The sequence below is a fragment of the Spermophilus citellus genome, assembly GCF_964194105.1.
Source record: "Spermophilus citellus genome assembly, chromosome: X".
NCBI lineage: Eukaryota > Metazoa > Chordata > Mammalia > Rodentia > Sciuridae > Spermophilus > Spermophilus citellus.
The window spans coordinates 123,297,235-123,316,993 of NC_138190.1; the positions used below are offsets into that span (position 1 = coordinate 123,297,235).

Consider the following 19,759-nt stretch of genomic DNA (forward strand, 5'->3'; position numbering starts at 1 on the left):
AAGATATAAGTAAACTCAAGCATGTATGAACTCTCAACAAGCAATTAAATATGTATTTAATGGAATCTAAAGAGAAAATAACTGGCTATAGTTCCTGTGGGGGATGGGGGGCATCCTGGGTTGCTCTGCCAGCCAGCAGTCTGCTCATACCTTGTGGAATGTTCTGGATGTTTGAGAGCAGCTGGCTGAGAGGGGCTCTGAAGGACCCAGTACTCAGATTGTGGTACCATTGGAAGCTGTACTGATCTAAAAACATATAGATGGCTGAAAGTGGAGGGAAAGAAGAAATAAAATGGACAACCACAGTTTTTATTAGCTCATCTCTTAAGGAGTTGAATTTTTATTAATTGATGCTAAAGAATGCATTATGTCAGCTGAAGAAATATTTCTAAACAAAATTGATAAGTTTATTAACGTTCACCCAAATAGTTTTTTGGTTTTGTTTGCTGTCCTCCATGGGCCTGAAGAAAGGAAACTGATGTTCAGGATTCAGCAGAGATTCCTGGGAAGTAAAATAAAGGATACTTCCAGTATACAACACCCAGTAAATGCTATTAATCATATGTGCACTATTGCCAAGACTACCTCCAAACTATACAAACATAGCATCTGCTATAGAATGATAACAACTGAAGCTTACATCTTAGAGCAAAGTCCTGTTTGGAAAACATTTCAAAACATAAAACTGGGTAGAGATGCAATTAACCCAAATTAAATTACCAATTGTCCTTTTGAAAGACTATAAAAAATTTGACCTGTTAAAGTATAATTTTGAAATATATTCTTTAAAGATATTTATATTGATTTAAAATAATAACATGTATACAATTAAATGTAATTTTATTTAAAAAAAAGAGAGAAAAATAAGAATGGAGATCAGGAAATAAAGGAGTGAGGCAAATACAACCCTTAATATGATGATTGAGAGAATGCCTCAACTAAGAAGTTGAAAGAGAATATCTACTACTAAAATTAATAAATGCAGTTATAACATACTACTTAGAAAAACAAGGCAATTATGAAAAGGAACAGCTAGGAATTGAAAGTTATTATTCTCGGGAATGGTACTTGAGGGTGAAGATGGGTTGGAGAAGTAGACTGCTGTTTTTCTTTCTTTGACTTTTTAAGCAGTGGTTATGTATTATTTATAAAAATAAAAACTGCATAAAAAGAAATCTGAAGGGGCTGGAGTTGTGGCTCAGTGGTAGAGCCCTAACCTACCATGCGTGAGGCACCAGGTTCGATCCTCAGCACCACATAAAAATAAAATAAAGATATTGTGTCTACCTATAACTAAAAAATAAATATTTTTAAAAAATCTTTTAAAGAAAGTAATCTGAAAACTTCAAAGAGGATCTATTTTTGAACTTCAACTCCATTCCCCAGGGGCTTCAGGTGAATTTGAACATCACAGAGGAAGAGTGTGGCCAAGGATAGCAGCTCACATGATGATCAGAGAGCAGAGAGATCTCCACTTGCCAGATACAAATCATACCCCAAAGACACGCCCCAAATTCCCACCTCCTCCAGCCACACCCCACCTGCCTCCAGTTACCACTCAATCCCATCGGGGGATTAATTCACTGATAAAACTCTTATAACTCAATCATTTCTTCTCTGAACCTTCTTGCATTATCTCACATGTGAGCTTTTGGGGGACACCTCACATCCAAATCATAACAATATCTAAAATATTTAATACATTATATATTTTGTATGTGTCACATATATATTTATGTATATAGATCAGCATATACTGCATGGCACATTATGACCTCTGAATAACATTTCTTAATTCTTTCTTAAAATTACTCCAATCTGATATTTGTTCTTAGGAGTAATTTATTTACTGTGTTGATTTGGCCTCTAGTCACTTCACAGGTCATATCTCCTAAATGATATTTCCCTCCTTTAAAAGTTTGAAGAAATATTGCTAATACTCACTTTATTGTATTTAAATATCCCTTTCCCTAGTCATTGAAATCTCCAAATTTCTAATATTACCAAAGATTGTATCAGAGGATATCTTAAACATAGAGCAATGGAAGAGCAGGACATCTTGAGATATATCTGTTATTGATAGAAACCTGCCATATGACTTTAGAGTCTACTTTTCTGGCTTCAGCTTTTTTCTTAGTTTGGTCTTTCAAAATGAGTCTTAGTATCTGGAATCCTCCAGGTAAGAACCCTTCATCAAGTGCCTCCAGTATTACTGTGTAACTGGGAGATATTTTTAATCATTGTGTCTGGAGTTTGTGCTTTTTGACATTTCTGCAAAAAAAAAAAAAAATATATATATATATATATATATATATATATATGGAGAAAATATAAAAGCCATGCCATGCATTTGTACAACCTTATTTCCTTCAATGTAGAATATTAAATTCTTTCCATATATAGAAGGGAAATCTGGTATGCTACTTTGCTTCTACCTATGACCTCTTTCTGATGATTTTAATCTGTTTTCTCTCCTATTGTATATGAAATTTGTATTTGCTAAGTTCCATTCTACATTTATTTATTGGTCATAAAGAACCTATTTAAAAAAGTGTTGCACTGATATTGGTTAAATCTGAAAAAAAAAGTTTTGCCTATAAGGAAGACTAGTGAGATAATATATAGCTTAGTGCCTAACATATGTTAAATTAATTTGAGCTAGTGTTCCTTCCCAGTATATTTAATTCCTGATTCTTTTTTCTACTTACTATTATCTATTATTTATATTTAATTTAGTTTTATTGTTTGGATTGCTGCTTTTATCACCCTTTTATTTTGTTGGGATATTTTTTCTTTCTTTCTTTTTTTTTTTTTGAGTATTGTGCTTTGAAATGAAGAAATTGGGATTCAATTGGGATTGAACCAAGGGGTGCTTAACCACTGATCCACATCCCCAGACCTATTTGTTTATTTATTTATTTATTCATTTATTTTTATTTTGTGACAGAGTTTTGCTAATTTGCTTAGGACCTTGCTAAATTGCTGAGGTTAGTTTTGAACTTGGGATCCTCCTGCCTCAGCTTCCCAAGCCACTGGGATTATAGGTATGTGCCACTGTGCCCAGCCAGGCATTTTAGAAAGACTAGATAAACTGATCTTCCCACAGGAACTCTTTAATGTTGCATTGGGCAATTGGGAAGAAATTATTAAGTAGCTCACTAATCATGATATAATTATATCTGTCCCTATTATATCTGTCCCTTCTTATATCCCTGAATATTTTAGTTCACATAGCAGCATCACACCATTGCCTCAACTAATTCCTGCAAAGTAGATTTCCCTTTTACAAATAAATAACCAAGGTTCAGAAACTCAAATGACTTGTGTAAGTCCATTCACTTAGTAAGTACTGAATATGAGATTAAAGATTTCTGCAACTGCAAGCAGAATTCTTACCTTAGCATTGTGTACTTTTACAGAAAAATGTATTTTACAAAAAGGGTAGTTTACTTTCCAAATTTTCATCAAAGATGAAAAATGATAGAGACAATAGAGGCATATGAGGTCTGTATTACCAATCTTTAATACAAACTACTTTAGTCACTGCTTCTCAGTAAAAATTCAAGCTACCTCAAGAATACTATATCCATAGCTCATGTTAAGAATGTTAAACATGAATTTGGACTTTAAACTCATACGAAAAGGCAAAACAACCCTGCCCTATTGCACACGCCCCTGTGTAAATGGCATAAAACTAGGAGGACATCTAGATTGCTATACTGAATCCTCCTCCTTAGTTGACAGAGAACTTTTCCTTTTGTAATCTATCCTTTTTTTTCTAACAAAAATGTCATATTCTACTGAGTCCCTTCCAATTCAATTTCTTCTTTCATTTCTCAGCCAACCTCATTTATTCAAGAGGGGCAAAATGACTAAATCTCCAGGATTGAAATTTTTATACTCTATTTCTCATTTCAAACCCAGAAAGGGTGATAGAAAAGCCTTAGCTTGATTTTCCTCTAAAGAATGGGGCACCGCAGAAAGAAAACTCCAAGAAATACCTAATTTGGTTAAGACTCATACCAGGACAATTAGAGTCATAAGATGGTCAGACTTCTTTTCCTTAGCTTGCCTCTGGTTTTCTCTGGAACACTTTTTTAGTTGACAGTAATGTTGAGGGTACCACCCTTTTTATTTCTGCAGAACATATTGAACTATTATCCAGCTACATTTTCTATGAAGATGTGTAAAAATTGGCCAGTGATTTCCTTGGTCAGCTTTGTACATGCCACTGAGACATTTGTCCTTTTTCTAAGGCTTAAAAGCAAGTAGAACTTATAAAATTACCAAAAAAAGACATTATAAAGAAGATTTTCTTTGGATACTCAGTAAAGAAAGAAAGGTAGTAGCCTCTTGGATAGTGCATAGCCGAAAGCCATCTAAAAAAGACTTTCTTGGTGGAATGAGGCTCTTTTAGCAGGTGGGATGCAATGTGAAAATGCAAGTTATGGGAAAGGGAAAAGTGGAATGGGTGATAATTGGAGAAAAGCATTTGTACTGTTCTTATGGTTAAGTGGTAGATTTTATTTTAGTACAGCATATCTAAGAAAACCTTCTTCATGATCATAATGGGACCTTAAAATACTTCACATAAAAACTGTCTTTGCCTTAAAGCACTTATTTTAATTTAAGTGGTTCAAAGATTAGCTGTGGATTATTAGAAATGCTGTTGGTGGGGGAAGCTGCTCTCTGGACTTGCATTTGAAAATAGTTCATTGAGCAGATTCCCAAGGATCTGGCTATACCACTAGAGCTATGTAACATCAGTAACAGTCTATGTACAGATAGAATGGACCCATGTAAGACTAGAATTTGTAGCTTTCAGGAAAGCAATAAACAGGAGAGATGAAACAGGTATTTGCATTCTAAAAATACAGAGTTAATCACACCTTACTTTCTATGACATAGAAATAAATGCAAAAAAATTAAAAATCTACCTTTCAGTTACATTCTGTTCAAGGTCTAAGTTTCAATTTCAGACTTTCTGAAATTCCCTCCAACACATTCTTCCACTATTTTGTCTATGCAAAAAAGTAAGTGTAACTCATAATTTTGTGACTATATTAATTCCACGGCAAAGTGGAAGCCAAGCATGCACTGAGCTGGAGAAAATGCAATGGACTATAAATCAGGACCTTGCTCTGCCATTTACTAGATATGTGACATTGAGTCACTTTCCTAACCTTTCTTTCTCAGTGTGCCTCAGTTTCCCCTGTTTTCAAAACAAAGGCAATAAACTAAATTATCTCTATTGTCTCTTCCAGGATCCTTTCCTTATTAGCAAAGGAAAGGGTCAAGATGACTGAGTAGAGAAGGTTATTTTCCAAATTTCTCCATGGCTCAGGGCCAGGAAAGAGGACAAACAGCTTCTCTTTTTCTCTTTGAGGTCAGTGAAGAAAGAAAGAAAGAAAGAAAGAAAGAAAGAAAGAAAGAAAGAAAGAAAGAAAGAAAGAAAGAAAGAGAGAGAGAGAGAGGGGAAAGAAAGGAAGGAAGGAAGGAAGGAAGGAAGGAAGGAAGGAAGGAAGGAAGGAAGGAAGGAAGAAATCCTCCTGATATTTAATACTGGACTCTCAGAATGGCCTAAGAACTCAGACGTTTGGATAGAATCAAATTTTGTTTAAAAAAATAAAAGAAAGAAAAAACCCACCACCAGCACCAAAAGCTGCTGATGCAAAGCCACCTTGGACAAGTCAGAGAGAGAGAGAGAGAGAGAGAGAGAGAGAGACAGACTAAGAATGTCCCACATTTTGAGTGCCACCAAGGTATGTCTTGAAGTGGAAAGGACTTTGATCTGGGACACCATCAAACTGATCCAGTGGGAGAACTGCACTTTATTTTTGTGTGAGAGGGATGCTACATGTCTCTGAGTGACCTGCAGAGAACGGGGTCAACAACCATCATTTCCTGCACTGCTACAGTGGCCAGCAGGTGCCCAGGCCTTTGCAATTTAAGCTGGGTCTGAAAACTTGACCTGTCAGAGCCCCACCATGCAATACAGGGTATGACTAGAAAACCAAGGGAATTTGGGCTGGAAAGTGTTGCACCCAGGGGAATTTGATACACTCAGACCCAAGAGATCCTGGGTGCCTCTCACTCTGAGTCTCAGTTCATTGAACCAGTTGAGGATGATTGAGGAATCAATCATGCAGGAGGGGAGTGAATGTGTGCTTTGGGACTAAATGCATATGGCTGAGACACAGGAGTTGTGAGAGGCAGAGCGGGGCAAAGGACTGACTTATTCATTGCTCAAGTAGAACCCAGGAGAGATTCAAGCCACGTAGAAGCCTGGTGCCCACCAGAAGCAGCTGGGCTCTGGAGGTATGCTGATTTAAAAGCTTCACCAAATATTATTTCACAAATCATCAGGAGTCTAGCTAGACCTAAACCCTGCCTCTAGGAGCTTAGCCCCTAAGAACCCATTTCACAGAATTCTAGATGACTCCTCACTCTGAGTGGAGTAGACAACAAATATCCTTCCACCTGTCACAACTCATACTGCTGAGAAGGGAAGCTAAGAATGGGTAACATGACAGTAACATTAGTAGCTCCATAAAGGAAGGAATTGGTAGTCCCCAACTACTACACTTTTGTGCAATACATATCTCAGGAAAAAAGGGAAAGAGACAACTGGGAAATGACAACCAACATGTAATATTATGGACAATTTTAACATAAATGATTCCTTCATATTCCATCAGGAAACTTTTTTTAAAATCTATTATGTGCTGAATGGTTAGTGGACGTTTGTACATATGTATTTCTCTCATTCTTATAATTTCTAACATTTCTTGAAGGTAGTTTCTTCACTGTCTTTTAAGTAATAGGGTTATTAGTATACCTTGATATATATATATATATATATATATATATATATATATATATATATATATATATATATTATTATTGCTGTCTTATGTTGCTTTTGCCCTATTTCCCCTGATTGTCTTCCTGTCTTTTCTTTCATTAAGAATCAAATTAAATTGGTCTCTTTTTCGTTCTTCCTTTAACTCTTTACTACTACTTTCTCACATTATCCCTCTCAATTATTACATTCTACATCTCCTCTTCATTCTCCGTCTTCACCTTTTTGAAATAGAAAACTCTTTTGTAAACATAATATCCCTACTTCTGGCAATTGCCTACCATACCCTTTCTGTTTATAAACAGAAATAGTAATTACTGATTTATATTAATGCTGAATATTAATTGTATTGGTTGTTGTTATTATTTGTCTCCTAAAATGTGAGATACTAGAAACCTTCAGAAACACTATAAATCCATAGGATAAAAGCTCTGCCACCTCAGATTCTTACTGATGAATGAGTAGACATACAAACAACATGAAAAAAGAAGGAAATAAACCATATCACACAAATCAAAATATCTCATTAGCAGAATCCAATAATATCACAGTGGAGGAAGTGTAAGAGAAGAAATTTAGAAAGTTCATAGTCAAGCTGATTTTCAAGTTAAAATATGATATAAAGAGTAAAATCAGAGGTCACACCCAGCCTAGATCTGCCCACATTGACCTGTTCAGGAACCAGGCTCACAGTAGGCTCAGATCCATCCAGCCACCAGCAGACACCCACTGGAGCCCAGCCTCCAGCACAGGACCCCCCCTTTTGACAAGCAGACTACTGCAGGAGGGCAGGCCCAGACCAGATCTGCTCTCACTAACTTGTGCAGGACCCAGGTCCAGGGTAGATCCGAGTTCACCCCCCCCCTCACCTGGGAGCCCACGCTTAACTCACTTCCATCTTGGGACACTGCAGCCATCACCATAGCCTTCCCCACACAGTAGCCCCCACCTTTTTGACAACACTCAGGACCTAGAAGCAGGTGAATCTCAGAGAAGGCATCTCAAAAAGAGTGTGAAGCCCACCCTTTCAGCCCCAACTCTATAAGACATTGCATCCATCTTGGGGCACCTCCACTATTATCTGGAGTTACCTCGGCCACCAACATCTTTAGTTGCAGTACCATACATTGAGGGACACCAGCAGAGTCTGGAAGCCTAACATCAAGGTGAGGGACAGATAATCTGCACAGGTACTACAAGATTATAGGGTAGAAATTGTAATACCTCAGATCCACACTGCAAATAAGAACATCACATACACAACATGAAAAAACAAGGAAGGAAAGTGCCCCCACCCCAAAAAAACCAAAAAAACAGGATACTATAATAACAGAACCCTGGACAGCAATGTCAGTGAAATGTCAGAGAAGGAGTTCAAAAGGTTCATAATTAAAATTATCTGTTAAAAAAGAGTGACATAAATGAGCAAATGCAGGCAAAAATTGATCACTCCAACAAAGAGATAAGAGAGCAAATACAGGTAGCAAAAGATTACTTCAAGAAAGAGATAGAGACTCTTAGGAATAAAAGAGTCAAAAATCCTTGAAATGAAAGATATAATAACTCAAATAAAAAAATTAATAGAAAGCATAACCAATAGACCAGATCACTTGGAAGAAAGAACATCAGATAATAAAGACAAAGTAAACAATCTGGAATATAAAGTTGATCACACAGTGAAGATAGAAAGAAACTATGAACTGAACATCCAAGAATTATGGGACAGCATCAAAAGACCAAATCTAAGAGTTTTTGGGATAGAGGAAGGTACAGAGTTTCAAACCAAAGGAATGAGCAATCTCTTCAATGAAATAAGCAGAAAATTTCCAAGCATGAAGAATGAATTGGAAAACCATATACAAGAGGATTAAAGGACACCAAATGTTCAAAATTACAACAGAACTATACCAAAGCACATTATAATGAATATGCCTAGCATAGAAAATAAGGATAGAATCCTACAAGTCACAAGAGAAAGAAATCAGATCACATATAGGGGGAGTCAAATTCATATCTTAGCAGATTTTTCAACCCATACCCTCAAAAAATAATGGAGCAACATATAACAAGCTGTGAAAGAAAATGGATTCCAACCAAGAATCTTATATCCAGCAAAATTAAGCTTTAGATTTGATGATGAAATAAACCCCCCCCATGATAAACAAAAGTTAAAAGAATTTACAACTAGAAAGCCTGCACTGCAGAACAGTCTCAACAAAATATTCCATGAAGAGGAAATAAAAAACAATGATGAAAATCAGCAATGGGAGGGATTACACTAAAGATAAATTTAATCAGAGGAAAACCCAAAACATGTCAAATACCAAAAATAAACAAAAATGTCTGGGAATACAAATCTTGTCTCAATAATAACCCTGAATGTTAATGGCCTAAACTCACCAATCAAAAGACATAAACTGGTATATTGAATTAAAAAATAAGACCAAACAATATGCTGCTGCCAAGAGACTCATCTCATAGGAAAAGACATCCACAGGCTGAAGGTTAAAGGTTGGGAAAAATCATACCACTCACATGGACTGCAGAAGCAAGCAAGGGTTTCTATCCTCATATCAAACAAAGCAGACTGCAAGCCAAAATTATTCAAAAGGGATAAAGAACAATACTACACACTGTTCAAGGGAACCATACACCAACAAGACCTAACAATTATAAATATGTATGCCCTCAAAAATGAAGCATCTACATTCATCAAATAAACTCTTCTCAAGTTCAAGAGTCAAATAGACCACAACACAATAATTTTGGGTGATGTTAACACACCTCTTTGACCACTGGATAGACCTTCCAAACAAAAGCTAAAAAATGAAACTATAGAACTCAATAATACAATAAATAACTTAGACTTAACTGACATATATAGAATATTTCATCCTTCAACAAGTGAATACACTTTCTTTTCAGCAGCACATGAATCTTTCTGTAAAATAGATCATATACTGTGCCACAAAGCAACTCTTAGCAAATATAAAATGTAGAGATTCTACCCTGCATTCTATCAGACCAAAATGGAATGAAATTAGAGATCAATAATAAAATAAGAAATAAAGCTACTCCAACCCCTGGAGACTAAATAATATGCTGCTGAATGAACAAGGTGTTGTGGAAGACATTAAGGAACAGATTTAAAAAATTAGAGGTGAATGAGAACACAGATACAACTTACAGAAATCTCTGGGACAATTCAAAGAGGAAATTCAAAGAGGAAAGTTGAGGCAATTCAAAGAGGAAAGTTGAATGCATGGGGTTCATTCCTTAAAAGAAGAAAAAGTCAAGCTAGCTATAGAACTAAAAAGTAAAATGCATAATTTAGACTTAACAGATATATGTAGAATATTTTATCCATCAATGACTGAATATAATTTCTTCTCAGAAGCACACAGATCATCAATAGACCACATCTTAGGCCATGAAACACTGCTTAACAAATACAACAAGTAGAGAAAATACCTTGTATTCTATCAGAGCTTAATGAAATAAAATTAGAAATCAATGATATAATAAAAATAGAAGCTACTCTAAAAGCTGGAGACTCAATAATACTATATTAAATGATAAATGGATAGCAGAATAAATCATGGGTCAAAAAAAGATGTATACAAGTAAATGATAATAGTAACACAACATATCATAATCTCTGGCATACTATGAAGGCAGTTCTAAGAAAAAAGTTCCCAGCACTGAGAACATTCAATGAAAGAATAGATAGTCACCAAATGAATAACCTGACTTTACATTTCAAGGCCTTGGGAAAAAAGAACAAATCAACATTAAAAGCAGTAGAAGAAAATAATTAAAATCAGAGCTGAAATCAATGCAATGGAAACAAATTCTTTTTAAGAATCAATGAAACAAAATGCTGTTTCTTTGAAAAAAATCAGAAAAATTGATAAAATCTTAGTTATAATAAATAAGTGAGAGAAAAAAACACTCAAATTTCCAATTTCCATGATGAAAAAGGAAATATCATAGACACCATTGAAATACAGAAGATAATCAGAAAATATTGTGAAAACTTGTACTCCAGTAAAATAGAACATATTGAAGATATTGACAAATTTGTATAGAATATGACCTACTCAAATTGAATCAGGACAGAGAAAATTTAAATAGATTAATTTCAAGAAATGAAATTGAAGATGCCATCAAAAGTCTACCAACGAAGAAAAGCCCAGAACCACATGGATTCTCAGCTGAGTTCTACCAGACATTCAAAGAACCATTAACACCAATTCCCCTCAAACTATTCCATGAAATAGAAAAGGAGGGGATACTTTGAAACTCAATTTACAAAGCTAGTATCAACATGATTCCAAAAAAAGACAAAGATACATCAAGTAAATAAATACTATGGAACAATATTCCCTATGAACTAGATGCAAAAATTCTTGATAAAATACTTGCAAATTACCTACAAAACACAATACAAAGATGGTGCACAATGATTAAGTGGGTTTTATTTCAGGGATGCAAGGCTGGTTCAACATATGGAAATCAATAAATATAATTCATCATGTCAATAGGTGTAAGGAGAAGAATCACATGATTATCTCAGTAGATGCAGACAAAAAACACTTGACAAGGTACAGTATTCATTCATGTTCCAACTCACTAGAAAATATAGGAATAGTGGGATTATAGCTCAATATTTTAAAAGCTATATATGTTAAACCCAAGGGCAACATCATTCTAAATGGAGAAAACCTGAAAGCATTCCCTCTAAAAACTAGAAAAAGACAGGGATGCCCTCTTTCACCACTTCTAGTCAACACAGTCCTTGAAATTCTAGACATAGCAATTAGGCAAAAGAAAGGAATTCAAGGAGTACATGTAGGAAAAGAAGAGCTCAAACTATTCCTATTTGCTGACATGATTCTATATTTAGGAGACCCCCGCTAAGAAAAAAACTCCACCAGTAGACTTCTAAAACTCATAAATAAATTCAGCAAAGTAACAGGATATAAAATTAACACCCATAAGTCAATCGTATTCCTATACACCAATGAAGAATTAGCTGAAAGAGAAATTAGGAAAACTATCCCATTTATACTATCCTCAAAAAAATCCTGGGAATTGATCTCACAAGAGAGGTAAAATACCTCTACAATGAAAAGTACAGAACACTAATGAAAGAAATTAAATAAGACAGAAGATTGAAAGATCTCTCTTGTGCTTGGATAGGCAGAAATTAATATTGTCAAAATAGCCATACTACCAAAAGTGCTACACAGACTTAATGCAATTTTTATTAAAATTTCAATGATATTCTTCAAAGATTAAAAAAACACAGTCATGAAATTCATTTGGAAAAATTAGAGGCCCAGAAAAGCCAAAACAATCATTAGCAAGAAAAGTAATGCAGGAGGCATCACAATACAAGACCTTAAATTACGCTAAACAGAGCTATAGTAACAAAACAGGATGGTATTGGCACAAAAATAGAATTGAAGACCAATTGAGTAGAAGATACAGAGACATATCTACATAAATACAGTTATTTCATACTAGACATACCTACACAAATACAGTTATATCATACTTGAGAAAGACATTGTAAACATACATCAGAGAAAAGATAGCCTTTTTGGGCTGGGATTGTGGCTCAGTGGTAGAGCACTTGCCTTACACATGTGAGGCCCTGAGTTCAATTCTCAGCACCACATAAAAATAAATACAGAAAATAAAGGTATTGTGTCCAACTACAATTGAAAAATAAATATTAAAAAAGGTAGCCCGTTCAACAAATGGTACTGGGAAAACTGGAAATTTTAATTTTTAGTAGGCTGAAATTGAACCCCTGAATCTCAGCCTGCACAAAACTCAATTAAAAGTGGGTCAAGGATCTTGATATTAGACCAGGAACCTTGTGCATACTAGAAGAAAAAGTAGGCCCAGCTATCCCTTATATTGGCTCAGGAACAGACTTCCTCAGTAAGACTCCTAAAGCACAAGAAGTAAAATCAAGTATCAATAAATGGAATGACATCAAACTAAAAAGCTTCTTTACAGTAAAGGGAACAATAAAGAAAATGAACAGAGAACCTACAGAATGGTAGAAAATATTTACTACCTGCACCTCAGATAGAGCATTAATCTCCAGGATATATAAAGAACTAAAAAATGTAACACCCAAAAAGCAAATAACCCAATCAATAAATGGGCCAAGGACTGAACAGTCTCATCACAGAAGAAGAAACACAAATGATCAAAAATATATGAAAAAATGTTCAAAATCTCTAGTAGAGAAATGTAAATTAAAACTACACTGAGATTCCATCTTATGCCAGTCAGAATGGCAATTATCAAGAATACAAAAAAGGTAGCAGAATACAACAATTACTAATAGGGCATTATGTAAAATTGTGGATGTGTAACCCACGTGATTCTGCAATCTGCATTTAGGGTAAAATTGGGGGTTCATAACCCACTTCAATCTAATGTATGAAATATGATATATCAAGAGCTTTGTAATATTGTGAACAACCAATTAAAAAAAAAAGAAAAAAAAAGAATACAAGAAACAATAAATGTTGGAGAGGATATGGGAGAAAAGGCACAATCATACGTTGCTGGTGTGCCTGAAAACTGGTGCAAACACTCTGGAAAGGAGTATGGAGATCCCTTAGAAAACTTGGAATGGAACTACCATTTGACCCAATTATCCCACTTCTCAGTTTATACCCAAATGACTTAAAATTAGCATCAATGCAGCCACATCAATGTTTATAGCAGCTCAATTCACAATAGCCAAACTATGGAACCAACCTAGGTGCCCTTCAGCAGATGAATGGGTAAAGAAAATGTGGTATACAGACACAAAGGAATATTACTCAGCTATAAAGAAGAATGAAGTTATGGCATTTGTCAGTAAATGAAGGAACCGGAAAACATCATGCCAAGTGAAATAAGCCAGTCTCAAAAAACCAAAGGTTGAATGTTTTCTCTGATACGTGGATGATAACCCATAAGAAGAAAAAGTAGGGAGGGGAAGTATAGAAATTCAATGGATTAGACAAAAGGGAATGAAGGGAAGGGAAGGGGAATGGGAATAGGAAAGACAATATAATGAATCAGATGTAGCTTTCTTATGCTCATATATAAATACATTATCAGTGTAACTTCACATCATGTACAACCACAAGAATGGGTTCAAAATTGTAATGGGTTGTACCACATTATGTATAATATGTCAAAATACACCCAACTGTCATGTATATCTAAAATAACAACAACAACAACAACAACTGAGTCACACAACATGTGCAATATGGAGATTGTAATGAACTTAATTGAAAGAAGCCTGAATTGTTTGTTGGTTATCATGATCTCACTTCTGGGCTATAAACTCTTTGATTCTAGGGAATATGTCTTATTTGTCTTTGTACCATCCAAAGTGTCTTGTGGTCTCATAAATTGTAGATAGTAAAGTTATCATGAAAATCAATAAAGGTGTAATTACATTTTTAAAATTAATGTTTTAATAAAAATTCACTATTTTATAATAAGCTAAGTTTTCATGATTGCGTAAGTTTAATTAATAAGTTCAGTATTCATAAATATACTGATATGCCTGAGGACATTTAAAATATTTACTGAGTATTTTAAGAAAAGTCACATAAATTTAGTTTACATAGTTAATTTACTCAGGAATTTTATTTTTCTACAGATAGTCCAAAAAGTAATCTACATGGGAATTATTAATAATACAGAGGCATGTGAATTGAAGAAATTCTACAAATATATGACACCAAATTTTCTATGTCAAGGCAGGCATTGATGGTGAAGGTTATACTGATTCAAACAGTAATGATATCATAGATATTCAAAAGTCAAAAATACCACTGCTTGTATAAAAATGTTTTGGACAAAATAAATATAAATCAATTTTTAAAGATGCATGTAAATATAAAATAAAAATTATCTGTATTTAAGTTGTAAAGTGTTTTCAATAATTTATTATAAAAGGTGAGAATAATAATATGAAAATGCTAATTTTCCTGTAATTCACAGTACAGAAAAATTAGAAAATTAACTTTTTTACTTAATGCTTGAAATTTTTGAGTTGGGGAGTGCACTCACAGACTTTCTTTCTCAAATGATGGCAACGTCCTCTCTGTATCAAATGGACTGCTATATATATATATATATATATATATATATATATATATATATATATATACACACACATATTTTTTTTCAATAGTAATGCTCTCAGAAGTTAAAAAGTTTAATAGGGCCCAAGGAGCCACTGGGTTTAGCCAATAACCTCTTACCAAATGCAACCACCTAACTAGTGTTTCTAATCATTGTTAGATATTTCATTCTCTACCACAAGGCTAGTAATTTTAAAAACTAGTTATTCACATTTGAAGAAGAATATGAGTTATTGCTCATATTCTTTTTATTTGAATAAGAATAAGAATATGAGTTATTGCTTATATTCTTATTATTGTCCATTATATAAGTGCATTAGACAATTCTTGATTGAGAAATATTCTGTTGCTTGCAATTTTAGTTTTATCCCTTTTCTTTTGTCACATGATCTTCTTAGATGCTGAATCAATCAAACTAGCAATAATGAATAGAATATATTGTTTTGTAAAATTTGACAAAGGGAAGGCACTTTCATGATATTCAAGGAACTATTTATATACTTATAATAACATTATCATGACTCAGTGCTTGATGTTAGATGGAGCAAAATGACATTTTTGGGGGGTCTTTAATTATGTTTTGTCCCTCTAGTGATATAAGCTTTTTAAATGTCTTCCATAGCTCTTCCCATACATGTGTCTTTTTTATACCTTTATTTTATTTATTTTTATGTGATGCTGAAGATCAAACTCACTGCCTCACACATGCTAGGCCACTGCTCTATCACTGAGCCATAATTCTATCCTCCTACATGTGTCTCTTAATTTTATCCCTCCACATGTAGAGTATTGGTGGGAGTTGGGAAGATCAGGAAAAAGAATGAAAGTCTGGTTAAATAGTAACAATTTATAATATGAAGGCATTCTATCTTTGCTAAATTAAAAGTAGTGGTATAATTATACATTTACAAATTTCACACATTTTCCTAGCAATCTGTATATGGAAAGTCTGACTCTGAGACCCATAGTGCATATTTTAAGGTGACTTATTGAAACAAACATGCTTACATGAGGTGAGCAATTTGAACATACATTGATGGGTAGGGGTACTTCAGATGTAGATACTCACTTAATAACCACCTGAATTGCCAACACTCTTTCTCACAAATGAGAATCTATAATTCCCTTGAGCACAACCAAGTACTAAAATCCATTAGAATGGTATGTGCGAGACAGCCAGGCCTTGATGACTTGATTTTAATGATTTGAAAGGCAAGGGAAGAGAGCAAAACTAATTCCCACCTAGAGAAGGATTTGCTTTCCTCTGATCATTTGAAATCAGAGCCAACTATAATAATGGTTAGTTTGACCCTAAAGCTTTCTTTTCATTTAGATCATACTTATTGGTCTTCATTAGACTACACTATAAAGAAATAGGTCATTTTCTATAGAAGGGCTATGATACATGCACATTCTATTGTCAGATTTAAAACACCCTCATATTTTAGTTGAATTTCAGTCCTGTCTGTGCATGCTGACTACAAGAGTATATCCTATGACTGTCAGTTAGAACTAATGATTACTGAATATCATTACTTGTTATAATTAATTACAGCATGACAAAGCTTTCGGTCTGCTTTGTTTGGCATATAATGCAAGGTTTAAAAGATACCTCTTTTTCTTACCCCTGCACTTCAGACAGGACCATCTGCTGCCTTTGTTTTCCAGTACTGGAGATGATGCAGAGAGATAAAACAATTTGCCAAAGGTCAAGCAAAACATAAGGAAAAGTTCAGAGAATAAACTTCAAACTTACTAATAATTAGGTACCGGATTCCATTGTCTGATGTTCCAGGGCATTGTGCTCTGACTTGTGCCCTACTGAATGCACTACTATTTCCAGTTCATTCTCTATAACTGCTCTTTAAACTGTAGTTAATAAGAAGCAACACCACATAGTGTCAGATACAGCACTATCATAACAGAAGACTTTGAATAAAACAGCTCAGTAATGATTGAAACAAACAGAAGAATTAATGGAGCTCTGCAATACTGTATTCAACCATCTTTCCTTTAGTTTACCCTGAAAAATCAAATTTCATGTTGCTCTTGAAAAGACACATTCTACATTAGCACAATGATCAACTTTGTTGCTGAGCAGTTATAAGAATTCAATGAAGTAAAAGGTCAAACACAAAAGGAGCTCATAGAAGCTTAAATGATCATACCTAAAGACTTTACCTGAATATAACATTTATAGTTCCAAAGGGCTTTATTAAAATAGTTGCATATAGGTTCACATACAAGGAGACATTCATGTTTACATGACATTTACTAAATAAAAAATAGACATCTTGTAAAAATTCCAGCCATAGAAACTTGCCAGAGATGATCCCATATATACTGCCATATTACCAAATATATAAAATCATTATTTTCTATTTAGGGTTATGTTGGTGGGAAAAAAATAAGTCAATAAGTGTAATCTGTGTATCTCCAGGGGCATGGTTTAGGAAAGTGGGAGTATTTTATTAAATTATCACTTTTTAAACTATATATTGGACCCCTAAATTGATAATTCTAACAAAACTATAAAATTAATTTAGATAGTGGAAGGAAATATGTTTCCAAATATTTTGACATGTTTTACTACAGTATTTTAGGTAGAAAGATAAGAAAATGAATACATTTGTTATTTCAATAATTAAAATCATCTGTGTAGAGGCCTGAGTCCATCTCACCACCAGCAGACAACCACAAGAGCTCAGGCCTGGCCCAGACCCATCTTGCTGACCTTCATGGGAGCCAGGGACAAGGGAAAGCTTGAGTCTTCCCCCCACCACCACCTGGGAGGCCAGGTCAAAAACCACTTCCATCTTGAGACACTGCAGCCAGCCCATAGTCTTCCCCATGCAGTAGCCTCTACCTTGGGAGAACAAGGTAGGCATCCCAAAGCCAATGTAAGGTCCACCCTTTCAGCCAGTCTCTGAAAGATGTTACATACATCTTGGGGCACCTCCACTGTTATCTCAAGTTACCTCTTGCTAACTTATAGTTGGAATAACATCCATCCTGGGCAGGGTCTGGAAGCCCAAACACCAAGGTGAGATACAGATAATCTGCACAGATACTACAAGATTACAGGGTAGAAACTGTAATATTTCAGATGCACACTGAAAGAAAGAAAATCACATACCCAACATGAAATAAAATGAAGCAAAGTGCCCCAAACAAACCAGGATAACAGAACCACTAAACAGCAAAGTCGATTAAATGTCAGAGAAAAAGCTCAGGATGTTCCTAATTAAAATGATGTGTGAATTAAAGAATGATGTAAAAGAGCAAATACAAGCAAAAATTGATCACTCCAAGAAGAGAATAGAGAGAAAATGCAGACAACAATTGATGGCATTAATATACAGATAAAAAATCAAATACAGGGATCCATTGATCACACCAACAAAGAGATAAGGGAGCAAATACAGATAAAAGATATTACTTAAACAAAGAAATATAGATTCTGAAAAATGCAGGAAATGAAGGAAACAATAAATCAAATAAAAAACTCAATAGAAAGCATCACCAATAGACTAGATCATTTGGAAGATAGAATGTCAGATAATGAAGTCAAAGTATGCAACTGGAAAATAAAGTGGACCACCCAGTGAAGATGCTAAAAAATCATAAACAGAGCATCCAAAAATTATGAGATAGCTCCAAAAGACCAAATCTAAGAGTTTTGGGATAGAGGAAGGCACAGAGTTTCAAACAAAAGGAATGCACAATCTCTTCAATGAGATAATATCAGAAAATTTCCAAAACATGAAGAATGAATTGGAAAATCAAATACAAGAAGCTTACAGGACACCAAATGTACAAAATTACAACAGATCTACACCAAGGTACATAACAGTGAATATGCATACAGAATAAGGAGAGAATCTTAAAGGCTGCAAGAGAGTGGAATCAGATCACATATAGGGGAAGATCAATTCTCAACAGATTTTTCAATCCATACTCACAAAGCCAGGAGATCCTGGAACAGCATAAACCAGCTCTGAAAGAAAATGGATGCCAACCAAGAATCTTATATCCAGCAAATTAAGCTTTAGATTTGATGATGAAATAAAAACCTTCCATAATAAACAAAAATTTTAAAAAATTGCAACTAGAAATCCTGCATTACAGAACATCCTCAGCAAAGTATTCCATGAAAAAAAAATGAAAAGGGCTGGGGATGTGGCTCAAGCAGTAGCGTGCTCACCTGGCATGTGCGTGGCCCTGTGTTCGATCCTCAGCACCACGTACAAATAAAGATGTTGTGTCCACCGAAAACTAAGAAATAAAGATTAAAAAATTCTCTCTCTCTCTCTATCTAAAAAAAATTGAAAAACAACAATGAAAATCAGCAGAGGCAGGTATTACGCTAAAGGTAAATCTAATCAGAAGAAAACCCAAGTCATGTCAAATACCAAAAATAAATAAAAATACCGGAATACAAATCATGTCTCAATAATAACCCTGAATGTTAATGGCCTAAACTTACCAATCAAAAGACATAGACTGGCAGATTGGATTTTAAAAAAGACCCAACAGTATGCTGCTGCCAAGAAACTCATCTCATAGGAAAAGACATCAACGGGCTGAAGGTGAAAGGTTGGGAAAAATCATACCACTCACATGGACTGCAGAAGCAAGCAGAAGTTTCTATTCTCATATCAAATAAAGTAGACTGCAAGCCAAAGTTAATCAAAAGGGAAAAAGAAGGAGATTTCATACTACT

At 34.6% G+C, this 19,759-nt stretch overlaps 1 pseudogene across 1 annotated transcript; it reads left to right on the forward strand.

Moving 5' to 3' along the window:
* The first annotated feature begins 260 nt into the window (after window positions 1-260).
* LOC308639945 (protein SPO16 homolog) lies at window positions 261-715 on the forward strand (annotated as a pseudogene). The gene has a single exon. The product of its transcript is annotated as a protein SPO16 homolog (transcript).
* Window positions 716-19,759: the final 19,044 nt, after the last annotated feature.